This window comes from Nannospalax galili, unplaced genomic scaffold (assembly GCF_000622305.1).
Source record: "Nannospalax galili isolate Female #2095 unplaced genomic scaffold, S.galili_v1.0 scaffold931, whole genome shotgun sequence".
Lineage (NCBI taxonomy): Eukaryota > Metazoa > Chordata > Mammalia > Rodentia > Spalacidae > Nannospalax > Nannospalax galili.
The window spans coordinates 1,344,626-1,365,190 of NW_008330062.1; positions in this window are offsets into that span (position 1 = coordinate 1,344,626).

A 20,565-nucleotide genomic window follows, 5' to 3' on the forward strand; every position below is an offset into this window, starting at 1 on the left:
CCTTTTCCTCCTCCCCCTCCTCCTCTCCTCCTTTTTTACTTCTCTTCCTCCTCCTCCTCCTCCTCCTCCTCCTCTTCTTTCTCCTCTGCTCCCCCGTCCTCTTATGTTTTATTATATGCTACCAGCATGATGCCTCAGTTTTCTGCTCATCCTATCTGGAGGCTCAGAATGGGACTTTGTCCCGTATAGTCTGGCTTGTTCAGTTACAGAGCATTGCCAGATCCTTCCATTCTTAAATTACACTTTCTTTTCTCCTTGGAGTGAATCAAGTTCTTATGGAGAGATTTTTGAGGCTGGAAAAGTCCAGAGGCTCTTCAGATAGTCTCCCAGCCATCGTTCACCCACTGACGACTCTTGGTTGTGTACTGTTACAGCCATGACGATTGTCAAGAGATCATTTCATTAATGATTCCTTCTGCACGTACCACTTGTCTTTTTACTTGTGTTAGCTATTTGTGCATTGCTATGATGAAATAACTGATAGAAACAGCTAACAGAGAAGAAAAATTTATTTTGGTGCATGATTTTAGAGGGTTTCATTCCATCATGGTGGAGTACATGTAGAGGAAGGGTTTGCTGGTGGCTCCTCTCACATGGTGAACCAGGAAGTAGAGAGGGTGCTGGAATGGACTGGGCTGTAAGTCTCCCAGAGGCCCAGCCCTAGTGGTTAGTTCTGCCAGCTTCCATAGCCTCCCCAAATAGTGCTACCATCTGGGAAACAAGCAATCAAAGCATGTCCCTGTGGAAAGACAGTCCAGATTCAAATTATGACAGGCCTTCAAGGATGAGCTTTGCCTCCTTGGGCAACTCGGTTCTTATCCATTCAATGGGTTGCAATGGTTTTTCCATCATCTATTTCAATGGTAACAGGGTCTTAGATTTGGCCCATGGGAATCTTGTCAGACAGCCTGCTTTGTCCTTTTCAGGATGTCCCTGTCATGTACTGCACAATCCTCTCTTTTTGGTACAAGGCATTCCAGGCTTGTCTTGTGACCCTCTTGCTTCAGTCCTGGAATAGACCGTTTCTCCCGGTGGCCCTGTGCCCAGCTTGCTTTCTACTGTAGCAATAAAACACCAATTGAAAGTAACTTGGGGAAGAAATGAGTTTATTTCAGCCTATACTTCCAACTCTCAGTCCATTATTGAAGGAAGTCAGGGTAGGAGCTTGAAGCAGAAACCATGGAGGAGTGCTGCTTACTGACCTGCTTCCTCGGGCTCTCACTTCTAGCTTTCCTTCATGGCCCAGATCTACCTGCTCGGAGATGATGCTATCCACAGTGGGCTGAGCCCTCCTACATCGATCAGCCATCAAGACAGTCTCTCACAGACTCGGCCAGAGGCCAGTGTGATTGAGGTAAATCTTCAGTTGAGGTTCCATCTTCCCAGGTGACTCTAGGCTGTGTCAAGTTGGCAATAAAAACTGTCAGCACACTCTGGCTCTCTTAGTGGAGTGTGGTGTATAAAAACCAAGGATGAACAGTGAGCATGCCTGTTGTGCCTGTTGTTACTACCGTTTCTTTGCTTCTAGAGCCTCTGCACATAGTCATATATTTATATCAACAACCTCCCCCTTTCCCCTCTTCCCCCTCCCTTACTCTTCCCCGATATCTTTCATACCCTTTCCCTTTCTTCCTATTTCATGTCTCTAAACCAATCTTTTTAAAAATATGAGTTCTTACTAATGCACATGGTCTCTGATTTACAATGGTTTATATTCATGATTTCTTAAAACGTTGCAGTATAGCAACATACCTTCCATAGAAACCACACTTTTGAATTTGGAATATCGGTCCTTTCCTAAACTAGTGATATACACTTTCCCCTGTAACGCTTGGCAGAAACAGGCAGCAAGTCACAGCTCCCAGCCAGCCATGAGATCAAGATAGGGAACACCCAGTGCTCTCCAAGTGCATGCTGTGGTGAAGTGATGATGTTCATCAGCTTAAGTGTATCAAATACATTTGCAACCTAATGATATTTACAATTTATAACGAGTTTATTGGGCTGTTACTCCATTGTAAGTCAGGAAAATCTATACCTTCAATTCCAATTCTACCTAACAATTCTTTTTTTTAAAAACTTTTATTTATTTTTATTGTACGAATGTTATTATGCCTGCATGTATGTAAGTGCATCCGTGTTACACAGCATGTGTGGAGTACAGAAGAGAGCATTAGACCCCCTAGAACTGGAGTTAAAGACGGTTGTTGTTAGCCACCATGTAGGTATTGGGAACTGGACCTGGGTCCTCTGTAAGAGCAGCCAGTGCTCCTACATGCTGAGCCATCTCTCCAATCTCTGTCTTAAGGAGCATTATAATTCAGTAGCTCTATGCTGCCTGCTGGCCACCAGGATGCGAGCAGCTTTACTGGTTCATGTCCTTCTATCACGAGTCTCAAAAACCATGGACTGGCTGACCACGGACTGAAACCTTTGAAACTGTGAATCAAAAGAAATGTTTCTTCCTCTTAAATTATTTTTCTCAGGTGTCTTTTCATGGCCACAAAAGTCTAGCTGATACATACATTTGTTCTATTATTATCTACTCACAATTTTAATTTTACTTTCCAATTAATATTAATTACATAAGAAATCAAGAACACATTTTTTTTAAAAAATAATTTTAAGCCAAGTTTTGTGGCTCATTCTTCTAATCACAGCTACTGAACAGGCTGAAACAGGAGGATCACAAGTTCAAGGCCTGCCTGGGCTACTGAGAGGGTACAAGGCCAGTTTAGAAAACTTAGAGAGACCCTGTTGCAAAAATGAAAAACAAAATAACAGCAACATCAAAAAAGTTGCATTTGTAACTTAAAAATAGAGTGCTTGCCTAGCACATATAAGGCCCTAGAGGGTCAATCGTCAGTACTGACAGGAGAAAAGAAAATTATTTTAGATACAGGTGGGATAGATTTTATCCTCTGTGCTTCCCCCCACTCCCAGATCTAACCAGTATTATCAGTTTGGTGTGAATATCTTGAGACAGTTTTCTCTGCCTTTCTAACACCCACAGAAATTAAAATTGAAATGTTTTGAGTTATCTTTGTATAAATGGTTTGATGGTTTACACCCTGATTAACAACTTTATAAAAATAAAAAAAAAAAAAAAACCCAAAAAGCTCTTGGAGATTTTCCATGTTGGTACATATTGATTCATTTCATTGCATCTGAACTTGCACAGCTGAACTGTGAGGGAGTGCCTGGTGTTTCCACATTGTTTTAACACGGCTAGTCTATAGAATATCACACGGTACCTAAAAAGATTGCGCACGCAGCTCAAGCCCACGAACACAGCTCCCTGGGGTCACTGCTGAGACTCGGGAGTCTTAGGACCTAGGACATTTACATTCTGTAGTTTAGTGAATATTGCAAGTACATTTGATACTGGTTGCTGGGTCACATTGCCTGTGATGACTACTGAGTGTCTCCTTGGGCAGCCCAGGATGGGTAGCAACTGCCCATACCCTGTTATCAAATGCAGGGTATGTTAGTCCAACAACCTGCTGACAAATTATACATACAACTAGCTCAAGGAACATATGTCTAGGCAAGATTTATCTGAGAACCTTTTTCCAAGCTTTATCTACATAGCACGGACACTTTTTGCTCCTTGCCCTCCTAGGTCGACTAAGTTCCAGGGGACTATGAGCACCTCTCAAAATGTCCTGTAACTGCAGTGAGGCACCTGTCCCCTTGATCAAGGAGGCCATGGAGACCCCATCAAATGGAATTGAACCAGTGTCCAGTCTACAAATAGGAGGGTCAACACAGAGGAAACATTTCCTCCATGCTTCCAAGCAAAGCCAGCCATGGTTGAGCAGGACCTTTGACTTATCTTCATATAGATGGAACTGGTAAAAGAAGGGAGCCAGGGGCTCCTCCCAAGTCCATGTGACCTCTAAAGAACAGATCCTTAAACGGCCTTAAGAGTAAAAATAAATTGGGTTATCTGGGCCAGCTGTATGGCCTTAAACACCCAAAAGGAAAGTATAACCAAAGACTAAAGGGGCCAATATAATTCCTTAAGAGTCCATATGCATAGCTAAAGGCTACATAACAAGCAACAATGCCAGATAGGAGGTACATTTTTTTGGTTGGCCAGGGTGGCCAAAGGGACTCCTAGATAATAACCCAGCATAGAACTTGGAAAATGCACAGCAGATCCCAATCTTATCTAAAGCAATATTGACAACTGATTGCTGCTAGATGAGGAACAGCTGACCCTCCTAAAACAGAGATCTCTAAATATGCTGACTAGATCCACCAGAAAGACAAACACTGGGGAATGGCTGGGGTGCTGACAACACAGTGGACAATAACAGGGATGACAGAGTATATGGGCTCCAGTGGAGGCAGGGGAGGCTGTGGGAGGATGTCATTTGAGAAGTGGGTATATAGATGAATAAGGTTGTTTGGGATGTTCTGTATAATATACACAAAAAAATCAACAGATAAAAAAATGAGTTATATTTGAGAAAGACGCATAAAAATTTACGTCATGTTAATTAGTAGAGGTGATAAACATTACCCTTGAAATCTACCTGATGACTTTATATCCATACTCAGGTGCCAAGGATCTGAGTGTATACATAGAGATTAGAGATGCATGTGCAAACATCTAAGTGTTAGTAGCATTAAAAACGAGTCTTTCCATAGGAAACAGTATATTTTAAAAGGAAATGGAGATCTTTTTTAAAGGTTAAAACCTCATTCAATTTTATATCTTACAGGGTTTATACTGAGTTCAGTCTTGTATAACTGTATTAATTCAACTGTGAACCTAAAAATTTACAACCACTTTTGAAAGAGATGGTGGCCCTTATGCCCACCGAAACATTATAGCCACCAAAACTATTGAAGGTGAAATAAAAGACTTCCATGACAAAAACAGATAAAAGGAATTTATGCCCACCAGGCCAGCTCTACTGGTCAGAGGATACTGGAAGGAACACTTCAGTATGGAAAGGATAAACACAGCCAAGAGGTCATAGGGGTTAATACCAGGACAGTGGATCACCAGAGGTCAAAGAAAACATCAGAAATCAACACAATGACAGGAATTAATAACATACTTTTCAATAATAACTCTGAATATAATTGTTCTCATTTCTCCGGTAAAAAGACACAAACTAGCAGATTGGACCAGAAAACAGGATCCATCTTTTTGCTGTCTCCAAGAAATATGCCTTCCTATCCATGGCGGACACTGTGTTAGGGTAACAGGATGGAAAAGCTAGTCCAAGCAAATGGAACCAAGAAGCAAGCAGGTGTAGCTATTCTAATATCTGACAAAATAGGCTTCAAAGCAAAACTAGTCAGAAGAGACAGCAAAGGTTATTTTATGCTCATCTAAACAATAAGCCATATGATAATTCTAAACATCCACTAATCACAAGTACACCCAATTTCATAAAAATAAAACCACAGATTAGCCACAATACAGTGATAGGGAATGATTTAATACCCCACGCTCACCATCACACAAGTAATCTGGACAAAAACTAAGCAGCAGGTGAGGGTGGGTCTAAAAATGATCAAAATATATTGCTTGAAATTTACAAAAAAACTTTTAAAAAAACACAGCTAAACTGTGAAAAAGAAAACCAAACAGAAACACCGGAGTTAAGTTACACCATAAATCAAAGGGACTTAATAGACATCTACAGAATATTACACCCAAACACTAAAGAATATGCATTCTTCCAGCAGTTCCTTAAACTTTCTTCAAAACTGATCACATATTAGGACACAAAGCAATTCTGAACAAATATGGTCAAATTGAAATAATGTCCTGAATTCTCTCAGTCCACAATGAAATAAAGTTGGCTGTCAACAGCAATAGGAGCTATAGAAAGTACACAAACCCATGGAGATTAAATCACACACTGTTGAGAGATCTATAGGTCAAGGAGAAATCAAGAAGGAATTTTTTAAACTCCTAGAACTGAATGAAAATGAAAACACAATATATCAAAATCAATGAGACACAATGAAGGCATCTTAAGAGGATGGTAATCGTGCTAAGTGCTTCCATCAAAAAATTTTAGAGAGATGGATGTGGTAGCACACACCCTTAGTCCCAACACTCAGGAGGCATGGGCAAGTGGATCTCTATTGGGATCAAGCCCAGCCTGGTCTACATAGTAAGTTACAGCATAGCTGGGGATATAGGGAAACCCTGTCTCAAACAAACATTTGAGAGAGCTCAAACTAATAATTTAATAATGTGCCTGAAGGCCTTGGAAAAGCAAGAACAAACAACACCCCAAAACAGTAGACAGGAAGAAAAATCAAAAGCAAGGTTCAAAGTAATGAAACAGAAATGAAAAGCAAAAACCAAGAATAAACGAAACAAAGTGTTGGTTCTTTGAAAAGATGAACAAGATTGTCAAACCTTTAGCCAAATTAAGAAAGCAAAGATAAAGAACACACAAATTGCTGTGTGTGGTGGTGCACGCTTTGAATCCCAGGCACTCGGGAGGCAGAGGCAGGCAGATCTCTGTGAGTTCAAGGCCAGTCTGGCCTACAAAGTGAGTTCCAGGACAGCTGGGGCTACAGGGAAACCCTGTCTCAAAAAGACAAAAAGAGAAAAGAAAAGAACACACAAATTAATAAAAGTAGAGGAGAAAAGGGAACTATAACAACGGACACAGGAACTTCAGACAATCATAAGGACATACTTTAAAAATGTAGCTGCTACTAAACTGGAAAATCTAGAAGAAATGGATGAGTTTTAGGTATGCATGACCTACCAAAGTTAAATGGATTCTTCAGTGTCTCCTTTATTCAGGGTAACAGGTTGTGTGTTGAAGTCTGACATAGCTGGAGTTGAGTTTTGCGCACTGTGAACAATAAGGATCTAGTTTTATTCTTCTACATGTAGCTACCCAGTTTGTTAGAAGCTATCTTTTCTACAATGTGTATTTTTGGCCTCAATCAAAACCAGGTAGGGCTGTGGGCTTATATCTGGGTCCTCAATTCTATTCCATTGATCAATGTGTCTGTTTTTATTCCAGGACCATGCTATTTTTATTCCTATAGCTCTGTAGTATAACTTAAATTCAAGGATGGAGATGCCTTCCGTAGTGAGTTTATTGTTCAGGACTGTTTGGCTATCCTGGTTTGTGTGTGTGTGTGTGTGTGTGTGTGTGTGTGTGTATGTGTGTGTGTGTGTGTATCCATGTGAATTTTGAGATTATTTCTTCAATTTCTGTGAAGAATTGTGTTGGAATTCTGTTAGTGATTGAACTGAATCTGTAGATTGCTTTTGGTAGGATGGTCATTTTGACACTATAAATCCTACCAATCCATGAGCATTCGGGGTCTTTCCATCTTCTAGTATCTTCTCCAGTTTCTTTCTTCAGTTCCTTAAAGTTTTCATTGTGCAAGCCTTTTGTACTTTGGTGAGATTTAGTCTAAAACATTTTTTGAAACTATTATGAATGCGGTAGTTTCTCTGGTTTCTTTCTCCATATGGTTGTTGGTGTGTAGGTAGGAAGGCTACTGATTTTTGTGTTAATTTTGTAGCCTACTACTTTGCTGAATGTCTTTATCAACTGCGGGAAATATCTGGTAGAATTTTAGGGTCTTTCATATATAAATTCATGTCATCAACAAATAAGGATACTTTGACTTCTTCCTTTCCCATTTCTGTAGGGTATACAAATGTCTCCTTCTCTTGTCTTATTGTTCTCCTAAGAATTCAAACAAACTACTGAACAGGAGTGGTGAGAGTGGACATCCCTGTCTTGCTCCTGATTTTAGTGGAAATGCTTTGAATTTTTCTTCACTTCTCATGATGCTGGCTGTGGGCTTGCGTATTACCTTTCTTGTGTTGAAATATACTCCTTGTATCCTTAGACTTTCCAGAACTTTTATTATGAAAGGATATTAGATCCTGTCAATGGCCTTTTCTGCATCTAATAAGATGATTGTGTAGTTTCTGTCCTTGAGTGTATGTGGTATATTACATTTATTGATTTACATATGTTGAACCATCCCTGTACCTCTGGGATAAAGTTGACTTGATCTTGATGGAGAATCTTTTTGTAGTAGATGGTGATCGATAGAGATCACAACTGGCCAACATGTAAAGGATAAGACACTGTGGAATGCTAAGCTCTAAGTGTGACAGCTGTAGCACATCCTCTGCCCCCAAGACTCAGGAGTCATCTCAGAAGAGGGAGGGGAAAGGTGGTAAGAGCCAGCAGTAGTGGAAATTATGGCAAAACATTATTTGCTGGGCACGACAATGCCACCACACATCTGAACTCATAGTAGCCATAATGCACGCACAAGATCAAGCCAGACAAAATGCCAGCATGCATGCAGAGGGAACCCTCAAGTTCTATCATAGTCGAGGAGCCATTGGCAACTGATGGCTGTTCGTGGGTGGGGGAAAGTCAGTTTTCTTCAGGGATGTGGACCCTAGGAGGTTACCCATGTAAACAGAGGTAGCACTAAGTGGACTCAGTGGATTCTTTTTAAAGAGTACAGGAAGCTGGAAGAGAAAAATGGTTCAGGTGGGAGAGACGGGAGAGTAGAAGGGGGGGGTGAATTTGAATACATGCATGTATAAAATTCTCAAACAACAAAAATTAAACTTTAAGTTGGAGGGAAGGGAGTGAGCATGGGTTTGATCAGAACACCTCATATGCCTGTATGAAATTCTCAATAAATTATTTATTTTTTAAGAAATTAAACATTAAAAATAATAAAATCAATGAATGAGAAGATACATTGAATAGACGGTTCTCAAAAGAAGAAGTGCAGGGGCTGTTGATACGGCCCAGCCAGCCAAATGCTTTCTCTCCAAGCATGAGGACCTGAATTTAGACGCCCCAGCACCCTTGTGAAAGCTGGGTGTAGAGGCGTGCACCTGCAACCTCAGGTCTGTGGGCGTAGGCAGAGAGACAGGGGGGTCCCTGGACTCATCACCCAGCCAATTGAGCTAATCAGTGAACTCCAAGATCTCATGAGAGACTGTCTCAAAAAATAGAGAGCCATTGAGGAAGACACCCAGTGTAGACCTCTGGCATACATGTGCACCCACTGGCATACACACACACACACACAAACAAACACACACAGAAAAAAATGAAAATACAGGTGGACAAGAAATACGTGAGAAGGTGCTCAGTGACTAAGTCCATCCTTAGTCGTTGTAGAAATGTAAATGAAAACTATGCTGAGATTCTGTCTCACCTCAAAATAGACAAAATAGTCTGTACAGTGTTTTTAAAAGTTTATCGATTTCAAAGTTGTATTGGAGGAGCTGCGAGTCACCTGGAACCTGATTAGCACTAACATTTCATTTCAAAGTGGCTTCTTGTTTCCTTGTGTAATTCCCAGGGGCAGTGGTCCGTCTACCCTCACCACCGTCCCTGTGGCTCTTTCATGGACATTATCTTAAGTTTTTCATCCGTCTAACAAGGGAGATAATTTGTTTTCACACGAGAGCCTCAAATTTATTCCTTCGAATCTCAATTCTAAATTGTGTTTTGCTGTTCTGGTTGTTGTTTTGAGACAGGATCTCACTATGTAGCTCCAACTGGCCTGAAACTTAAAATGTAGACCATGTTGGTCTCTATCCCATAGCTATCCACCTGCATCTGCTTCTGGAGTTCTGGGATTAAAGGTTATCTCACCATGCCCAGCCTTAATTTGTTTTGAAGAAAGATTTTTCTTTTATACTGACTTGTAATAGTTTAAAAACTTAGACCATTACGATGAAGAAGTATTTTTTATTCATTTACTTTTATTTTTTAAGTTAGCATACAGAATAACGAGTGGGTTTCATGATGCCATTTTCTTACATGCAAGTTTTAGTTTCTTCACATACATCCCCATTACTTACTGTTCTAGTTTGCTTTCACTTACTGTGACAAAACACTCTGACCAATAACAACTTGGGGAGGAAAGGGTTTATTTTATCTTACATCTTCCAAGTCACAACTCATCAGGGAGCCCAAGGTAGGAACTCAGGTCAGTAACCTGGAGGCAGGAGCTGAAGCACAGGCCATGGAGGAACACTGCTTACTGGCTTGCTCCCCTGGCCCCTGCTCAGCCTGCTTTCTTATACAATACAGGACAATCAGCCCAGGGGCTGGGCCTTCCCACATCACTCAACAATTGAGAAAATACTCCACAGACACGGCCACAGGCCAGTCCAATGGAGGCAAGTCTCCAGTTGAGGCTCCCTTTACCCAGGTGTGTCAAGTTGACAACAAAAGCTATCCAGCACACTCTCCCTCCTCATCCTTCCCTCCTTCTGGTCCCTCTCTCTCCCCACACAGCCCCCTTTTATTCTTTATGGCGGAACAGAACTCTGTTGAGCGTGTGCACATTTTTCGCATCCGTTCACCTGCTGATGGACACCTGGGCTGACTCCGTAACTTGATATTGTGAATAATGCTGTAATAAGCACGGGTATGCAGGTGCTTAGATTCCTTCGAGTAGATTCCCAGTAATGGTTTAGTTGGGTCATATTTTAGCTCTAATTTTAGTTTTTGAGGAACCCCATACTGATTTCCATAGTGGATACATACATTTATATTCCTATCAGCAGTGTCTCAGGGTTTCTTAAGGAAATTTTTTGAATCACCCATAATCAACACTGTCATGCATCCATGAATATTTTCCTATATATTTTATACACATATAACAAAATTATGCTTCATATTGTATTTTCCAGTGTCATTAAATTTTCTTTATAAGATTTTAAATGACTGTATAATATCCCATCATGTGGATAGATCATAATTTGGACAATCCTCCATCGTTGGAGTTAGGCTAATTTTATGTTGTTATTATTATAAATAAAGTTTCAAATAATATCCCCGAATGTAATTATTTAGCTGTATCACTTATTATTTGCTTGGAATGAGTGAAATTGTGGGAGTTGAAGTCTTGTATTTTAGTCTTTTAATACTAAAGCTCAATTCTACTCTGAAAAGGTCTTGCTAGGGACATAACAGCCCCCCAGGGCAGGGCAGCCAGTGCTGTGAGTGACCGCCCTACACACCAAATCATGATTTAATATAGAGACATCGAGTTTGTAAATGCAGATGAGAGTTAGCAAGCTTAGACACGCTTCTCCAGGTCACTCAGAGGGGACAGAGCTCCCATTCCCATAGCTTGATGCTCGGCATTAGGCTGCTCCCTATATCATCTGAGCAAGCTAGTCCTTGGTGAGGGAGACACGGAGCCCCCAAGATGGTGTCCGGTGTCTGCGGGGCATGCCTGTGCACCTACCTCTGCTGTTGATATTTGATATTATTCACCCCATATGCAGACAGCAGAGGGGTTACCACTGTGATACCAGTCTCAGCGCTCACCTCTCTCTGACCCAGGAAGGACCAGGGCATCTTGTGATATAGGATAGGATGCTGGGCGTGCTGGTTGGTGGGATCCAGTCTACACAGGGGTGAGTGGATAGGTGATAGGAGTGACCCAGGAGAAAAACACCACATATTTAAAGTGCTGCTTGTAAATAGGTAACAGTACAATCATATTAGTTAATAGCATGCATTGTGACTCGACTAGGTGCCAAGTAGGAAACTGTGCTGAGGTCAGACTGAGGAAATCCAGGTTGGATTTCCTTGGAGGGTCATGCAGAAAGAAGTCATAAATGATGAAATATAAAATACAGGCTTTTTTGAGTCACCAAATGTAAACCATCAACACGTATAGTGAGAGGTTTATGAGCATCCCTCATTACTAAAGACTTCAGAGGGCTTTGTTTAGGAGCGCTGGACTGAGAGATGCCTAGACACTGGCAGTGTGATTCCTGTGTGTGTCTGTGAGGCTGTTTGGGAGGTCGGTATGGGGGGCAGTGGACTGAGAAGACACAGCTGAGTGTTGTCAGCTGCCATCTGAACAGTCAGAGGCCCAGAGGGAACAAAGGGCAGTGAAGAGGTCAATGTGTCCTTTTTCTCAGCACTGGCCACCCCCCTTCTGGCCTTGGACATCAGAATCCTGGATTCTATGGACTTTAGGCTCTGGGACTTACACAAGCCCCACCCTCGCCCCCAAGTTCTCAGGTTTTGGTCTTAAGCTGAGAATTGCATCTTTCACGTCCCTGGTTCTGAAGCTGTCAGACTTCAACTAAGCCCTGTTACTGGTATTAGAGTCTCTGGCTTGGGAAGAGACTTCTCTCAGCCTCTGTAACCATGTGAATCAAGTTCTCTAATACACCCACTCCTATCTATCAATCGTCTATCATCCATCTATCATCTATCCGTCTGTCTGTCTGTCTGCCTGCCTATCTATCTATCTATCTATCTATCTATCTATCTATCTATCATCATCATCTATCTATCTTCTATCTATCTATCTATCTACCTATCTATCCTCTATCTATCTATCTATCCTCTATCTATCTATCTATCCTCTATCTATCTATCTATCTATCTATCTATTTTCTATATTCTGCCTACCAATCCTCTATCATCTCTATCTGTTACTTACTGATCATCTATCTTTTATTGATCTCTCTATGTCTCATATATTATCTAGCTATCATCTATACATCATCTCCGTCTCTATTTTCATTTATCTATCATATGTCTACCTCTTTGTCTATCTACCATAACCTATCTATCATCTACCTAGCTTTCCTCTGTCTTCTGTTATCTATTATCTATCATCTCTATCATCTATCTATCTATCTATCTATCTATCTATCTATCTATCTATCATCTATTTATCATCTATCTATCTATCTATCATCTTTCTATCTATATCTATCTTTCTATCATCTATATATCTATCTATCTATCTATCTATCTTTCTATCATCTATCTATCTATCATCTATCTATCTATCTATCATCTATCTGTCTTTCTATCTATATCTATCTATCTTTCTATCATCTATCTATCTAGCTAGCTAGCTATCATCTATCTATCTATCTATCATCTATCTATCTTCTATGTATCAATCATCTATCAATTTAATCTATCTACTTATCTATCCATTCATTCACCCACCCATCCATCCATCCATCCATCCATCCTTCCATCTATCCATCCTTCCATCTATCCATCCATCCATCCATCCATCCATCCATCCATCCATCCATCCTTCCATCTATCCATCCTTCCATCTATCCATCCATCTATGCATGCATCCATCCATCCATCCATCCATCCTTCCATTCATCCATCCATCCATCCATCCATCTGTCCTTCCATCTATCCATCCATCCATGCATGCATCCGTCTACCCATCCTAGACCCCGATTAATACCAGGCCTTCCTGGAAGGACATTTGAAGTGAAAAATCTGAAGACTAGAATCACCATGTAAGAGAAAAATCACTGGCAGCCCGAGTAGAAAAGTGTAAGACATCTTGAAAATATGGTCTGAAAATTCCTTGGGGAAATGAAATTACCCTTGTAATTATCTATGTGAATTATGTCCTTTGGATAATTGTCTTCTCAGAGTCCAGTCAGGACAGTCCTACGGGGAAGATTGCCTAATTGGAGTGAGGCATGTGATCCAGTGAACTTCACAGATTTATGGAATATTGCTATGGTCCCCAAACCTCTCCAATGATCAAGACCTGCATCCCTGCAATTCTGAGTCAGTGGGACAGAGCAGGACCCAGGACTGCGTGTTTCAGCAAGGGTTCCTGATGGCTTCTTATTGCCACTTTCAGAAGCACTGGAATACAAACACTTCAGGCCGGATCTTTTAAATATCTTTTTTTAAATGTCCAAGAGCATCAGATCATGTAGGGATCCTGTTAAACTGCAGATTCTGGAAGTACGTCTGGGATGAGGCCTGCACGTCTGCATTTCCTGCCATCTCCTGAGTGGTGCTGACTTGGTCCTCTAAAGACCACATTTTAAAAAGCAAGTATGTAGATCAGGAGTCTCAAACAGATGGCTCATGATACAGGTGGTCAGACATATCCTATCTGGCTTTGTATGGGATGTGATTTTACTTTTCAAGTTTTGTTGTCCATATTTAACAAAACAGAAAAGTTTCTGCTTCTACCAAGGATGATATTGTTGGCAGCAAATTGACTCTCCTTTCATTGATAACTGTGAAACCAGACACACTGTATGCTAATTAGCTTGAGACAATACAAAACAGGTAACACAGAACAGTAGTTCCTAAGAGAAGAGTAAATCCTGAGACGAGACCCCCGATCACTCAACCCTCTGCACAGGTAATATTAAGATAAATGGCACAATCAGCCCAGCATGCTGGTGTCTGTGCAGGGCATGATGGGCCTCATGAGCTGGAGACACAGGAGTCAGAATGTGGACCGCCTCAGTGACTCACAATCTGCAACGTGGGGCAAAAAGGAAGGGAGCTGGAGGCAGGGTCCTTGCTGGGTGACTGCGCATGGATAACAGAGGTCACCTTATCCCATTCGAGAGGCCACTGGGAGTATTAGTTAATCGTCCTGTTGCTATGATAAATGCAACTTAAAGAAGGAAGGTCTTCTTTTGGCTCTCAGTTCCAAAGCATATAGTCTATCACAGCAGGTTAAGCACGGTAATAGGAGTAGGAGACAGCTGGTTACATTTCCTCCACAACCAGGAAGCCGAGAACCATGAATACCTGTGCTCAGCTCACCTCTTCTTCATTCATTTGGTGACCTTAGCTCTTGGGATGGTACCACCCACCTTTAGTGTGGGTCTTCCCATCTTAATTAACCTGATCTATTAATTAATGTCTGCCTCACAGACATGCCCAGAACTTTGTTTCTATAGTGATTATGAATCCCATCAAGCTGGCAGTCAAGACAAGCCATCACAGGGATCGAGGGCAGAAGAAAGAAATGGAGGTTGAACAATTACAGTGGGGCAGTGTTCTGGGCCTGGGTGTTGGCACTTTGACTCTTAAGACATCTCTTGAGTTCCTTAACATCCCAGCATCCTTAGAGATGCCAGAAAAGCTGTGTCTTAGGTATAAGAACATCTTTAGGTTTGCCCTAATTTCAAGCTGTAGCAAGATCCCAAGGGTAGAGAGTTTGTAGTTGATCCCTTCCCAGATAAAGGGCTTGGTAAATAACTTGGGTTTTTCATAGCTCTGAATTAAGAAAGCATGCGACTTCTGAATGACCTGTCCGCAAGTGAAATGCTCACAGAAACAATACACATTCATAAAGGAAAGTAAGAAAATTTCAGTTATCTATGACATACAAGATATAACATCCAATCTTGTGCTAAATCTCCCTAAAAAGAAAGATAAGCATGTGCTTCAGGAACAAAGAAATGACAGTCAGCGGAAACTAAGTGTGAGAAGCTCAATGATTTTAAAAGAGCTATGATGAGTATTTCCAAAGAATTAAAGGAAAATATGGTGTTAATGTGAGAACAGAAAACAAAATTTGGGCCAAGAAATAGAAACTACAAAGAAAGAACAAAATAGAATTCTAGAAAATGGCAGTGACTGAATTTAAGAAAATGCTAAATGGGAAGATTGGATCTCCATCAGCAAGTGGCAAATCACCATATATAATGTATACTTGAATCAAAGACACAAACAATATTGATGGAATAAAGTCATACATATTAAGGATATGCCAACAATTAACCTACCAGTTTCAAATTCTGTTTTAATTTCATCTGTAGGATCCTCGGAACCGTAATGCATCACCGATTGACCAGTCCTTTAATACAAATCCTCTCCTTTCCTTGTTACTGTGTCTTAATTTTTCCTCCCTTTTCTCTGTTCTTGCTTTGTTTGTTTTGACTGGAGCTCTACAATTACATATTCTTATCTTAAAATTGAGTTTTAGAAAATGAAATGTTCATCGCTTGATCTGGCTCTTCATTATCCTAATTGATCAACATCCTGCCTTAGTGTTCTAATAAAATTTCTGTGTTTTGAACCGAAGAACATATGAAATGCCAGACAAATTCAAGAGAAGATTTTAAGTGGACAATACAAATGGGCCAAAGGACAGATCTGAGAAATATACTCCTAGTATCCCCCCAAACAAGTTGAGAAGACCCACAGTATTAAACCGTATGTTCATGATCATAGTATGATATTACTACCTTTCCTATTCTCCTTCTTTTACAGGTGTACAGGGAGCTTTCTGTATATTACATGGGTGAGATCTAACAGGCTGAATACAGAAAAAAATATGAGAAACCAAAGCTCTTCTATTAAACCAGAAAAGACACTCTATAAAGTTATGCCATTTTAATACTAAGATTTTTAACTTTTCACTAAGATTCTATTATTTATGTGAAGTGGTATTAATTCTTTTAATTATATATATATATAATTAAATACATTTATTGTTAGTATTCCAAGTGTTAATTTCTAATAAAGTAAATATGATGGTTAACCTTGATTGTCAACTTGATGGAATTTAGAATTACAATGGGAACAAACCTCTGGCCATGTCTATGAGGGAGTTTCTAGATAAGGTTAAGTGAGGTACGAAGACCCATCCTAAATGCAGGTTACATCATTCCATGAGCTAGGGGCCTAGACTGAATAAAAAGAAAAAATGTGAGAAGCTAGGGAGCTGGCTCGGTCAATAAAGTACTTGTCACACACACATGAAGTCCTGAGTGTGGCTCCCTAGCACCCATGTAAGAGGCAGGTACAGCGGTGTGTCCTATAATCCCTGTGCCTGGAAGTTGGAGACAGGAGGATGCCAGGGACTTGCTGGCCAGGTAGACTAGTGGAATAGGTAAGCTCTGGCTTCAATGAGGAGACTTTGTCTCAAAATAAAGAGATAACGCTGGAGATATTGTTAAGAGCAGTTAAGAGCACTTGGCTGCTCTTGCAGAGGACATGGGTTCAGTTCCCAATACCCTCATGGTGTCTAACAACTGTCTGTAACTCCAGCTCCGGGACATCCAGTGTCTTCTTCTGGCCTCCTCTGGCATTGCACAAGGACCACTTACATGCAGACAAGAAACTCAAATGCATAAAATAAAAATAAATAAAAATATTAAAAGTTAGGTAGAATGTGGCTGAGAAAGACATGTGACATCAACCTCTGACCTCTAGGCATGTGCAAACATATTGCTCCCACCCATCATGTGCACACCCCCACATACACGCAAAAAGGAGATGGAAAACTGAGTGCCAGCATTTCATCTCCTCCTGCTTCCTGACTGAGAATGCAATGGAACCAGCTACCTCACACTCCTAGTACCATGCCTTCCCCTCCATGATGACCTGTAACTCTTTAACTTTGAGCCCAAACAAACCTTTCCTTCTATTTGTGGTGGCAACATGACAAATAGCTGATACAGTAAGTATGATTAGATATAATGTTCTTTGGAGTGCTTGAAACTTCTAAAGAGAGTGATGCACTATTGGCTTCTCACGGTGCAGGCACTACTGGGTTCAACTGCAGTCCAAGGACAAGAAGAAAATGATCAATGCTGGTGGAAAAAGAAAAGGGGGAGCAGTGCCTGAAAGCACCACCCACTGGATGAAAAACAGCTACCTAAACTAAAAAGAAGTTATACTGAGAAAAACCCCAAGTCAGTCCCAAGCAAGATAAAAGTAGAGTGATACATCCAAGTCAAATTGCTGGAAACCAAAGCTAAAATAACTCTCAGGGCATTCATATTTACATTTTTATTTATTTATTTATTTTGTTTTATATGTATGAGTGTTATGCCTGCATATATGTAAGTGCACCGTGCTGTGCAATGCCTATGGATGACAGAGGAGGGTGTCAGATCCCCTGGAACTAGAGTTATAGATTTCATTGTTAGCCACCAGGTGGGTGCTGGGAATTGAATGTGGGTCCTCTGGAAGAGCAGCTAGTGCTCTTAAACACTGAGTCATCTCCCCAGCTCCCTGCAGCCATATTTAAAACATACACTATACACAGTAAGTAAAAGAACTGAGTGACTACTGACTTCTCCTCTGAAACAATGGAAGGCAAGAGACAATTTAATTATAGGTTTAAAGCACGAAAGCAAAATTCTGTCAAGAAGATATCCATATCCAACAAAAGTAGCTCATGAAAATGGGAATGAAATACAGATGCTTTATGGATACGTCATTTGCACCATAAGAAATATAAAAAATAGCATTCAGAGTGTTGATATAATTTGCACATAAGGAATTCAAATTTCACTAAGGAATGGCGGGAACTAGAAATTGAGAATGAGTAGTGAATATAAAAACAAAAGTCTCCCCTTTTCCTCATAATTTATTTAGATTTACATAGAAGAAATAGACTGATAGACGATTTCTTTAAAATAGAGAATTCAAAGCTTTAGATATGAAATGCTAGGGTTGATAGATTCCAAATAGAGGCCAAGTTAATAACAGGTATTATTCACGTTATATTCCACTAATTAAAAAGTATAACCAAGGGCCAGTGAAGAAAGGAAGCTAGAGGCCTAAAATATGTAAACCTAAAACAATCCTGGAAATGACAGTGTAAGTAAAAAAGAAACATTCTAAAAGAATGTTGAAATGATGAGTTGAAAACAGTTCATCAATAATTATATCAAATGTAAAGATGTCCTAAGAAGCCCAATTAAACAGGTAAAGACCAACTCCTTGCTGTCTGTAAGAAACACATTGAAAGTACAGAGAACAAGACACACTGAAAGGTGTACCCATGGCTGGGAAAGATGCACCATGGAAACAACAGTCAGAAGGCGGGACATGCTCCACGGGAGCTGAACTATGCAGTGATTCAAACAAAGACGCGATAACAAATGGACTAAGAACCTACATCAACAGTTCACAGAAGGAGGCATACAAATGGCTTGTGGATATCTGAAAGGCTTTCAGTAATCTCATGACCAGGGAAATACAAATCAAAGCCACAAGGAGATAGGTAATACCTTATCCTGGTTAGCATGGCTATAGTCAGAAAGATGGCAAGTGTTGTATGCTTGATGGGAATGTCAATTTTTATAGCCATTATGGAAGACAAGAGAGTTTCCTCAAAAACTGAAAAAGAGAGCTACCATCTGAGCCAACATTTCTGAGCAAAAGGAAATAGAATCAGTACCTTGAAGAGCTACATCTACTTCCATGTTGATTGCATTATTTAAAGTTTTTTTCTTTGACTTATTTATTTTTATGTAATTGAATGTCTTGCCTGCATGTATGTAAGTATACCCATATTGTGCAATGCCCATGGAGGCTAGAAGTGGGCATCAGATCACCTGGAACTGGGATTACAGATAGTTGTTAGCCACCATATGGGTGCTGGGAACTGAACCCAGTCTTCTGCAAGGGCACTGAGTGCTCTTAACCACTGAGCCATTGCTCCAGCCCCTTGATTTCACTATTATTCACAATGATGAAGTTATGGAAGAGTTCATCACTAGATGAATGGATAATGACACTGTGAGCTCTCTTCCTCCCCTAACTCTCTCCCTCATACACATACACAATATCCCATATCTGTATATTATATAAGAGATGAAATGTATGTGCATACACACAAATGGAAATGTTGCTATTTGTGACCCCTTAGCTGAATCTGGAGATTACACTTAGTGAAATGAGCCAGACCCAGAGAGACAAATATTTCATCATCTCACTTGTGTAAATTATCTGGAGTGATGGAAAGCTAACACACCACAAAAGAAGAAAATGGTAAAATTAAGTCAGATGACAGAGATGTTCATTAGCTGGACTGTAGAACATTTTGCATAGCAAAACGTCACACCATACACCTTAAATATATACAATTTTTGTATGTCAAGTTTATCTCAATAAAGTGGGAAAAATAAAAAAAGTATTGAATGTATTATCAAAAATCTTCTCATAAGAGATTCCATGTTGAAATGAGTTCACCCATGAATTCCATCAAACATTTATCAAACTAATAACGGCAATAGTACATAAGCCTTTTCCAAAAACGCATGTGGAAGGACTGCTTCCTCCCCTATCACGAGGCTAGCATAAGCCTGATATTAAAAGCTGCCAACACTGTAAGAAGGAGAGGAAATTATAGACCAATATCTCCTGTGAACACACAAACCCGAACCCTCAACAAAACATTAGCAAACTGAATCCAGCACAATGTAATGGGTACATCTTGGATTGAAAAAAATGTGTCAACATTGAAAATTAATCAATGTGATTGAACTTATTACAGAGCAAAGTAGAAAAATCATAGTCATCTCAGTGCATACAGAAAAAAATGAATTTGATGAAATTTAAAATATTCGAGATGAAAAAAAAATCTCAGCAACTAATGAAAGGAAACTTTCTTGTAGTGGGATTTTATGAAAATTATCCAAAAGCTATTTTTGTTAAAACCTAAATACTGAATACTTACTCTTTACAACTGAGAATGAGAAAGAAATATTCAGTCCTATTACTTCTATACTGACTGGGCATTTTACTTAGTTCCATAGGGAAAATAATTAAATACACAAATAAAACAAATTAAAAAGGAATAAATAAAAACCGTATTAATAGCTGACATGATTTCATGCATAGAAATTCTTAAGAAACTTACAAAAACTTACTAGAACTTAACAGGACATTGGCAAGGTCATAGAATATGAAGTGAACAAGCAAAATTTAATTGTATTTACGTGCAAATGGAAAACAATTAGAAGGTAATATTTAAATACAAACCAACAGTAAATTT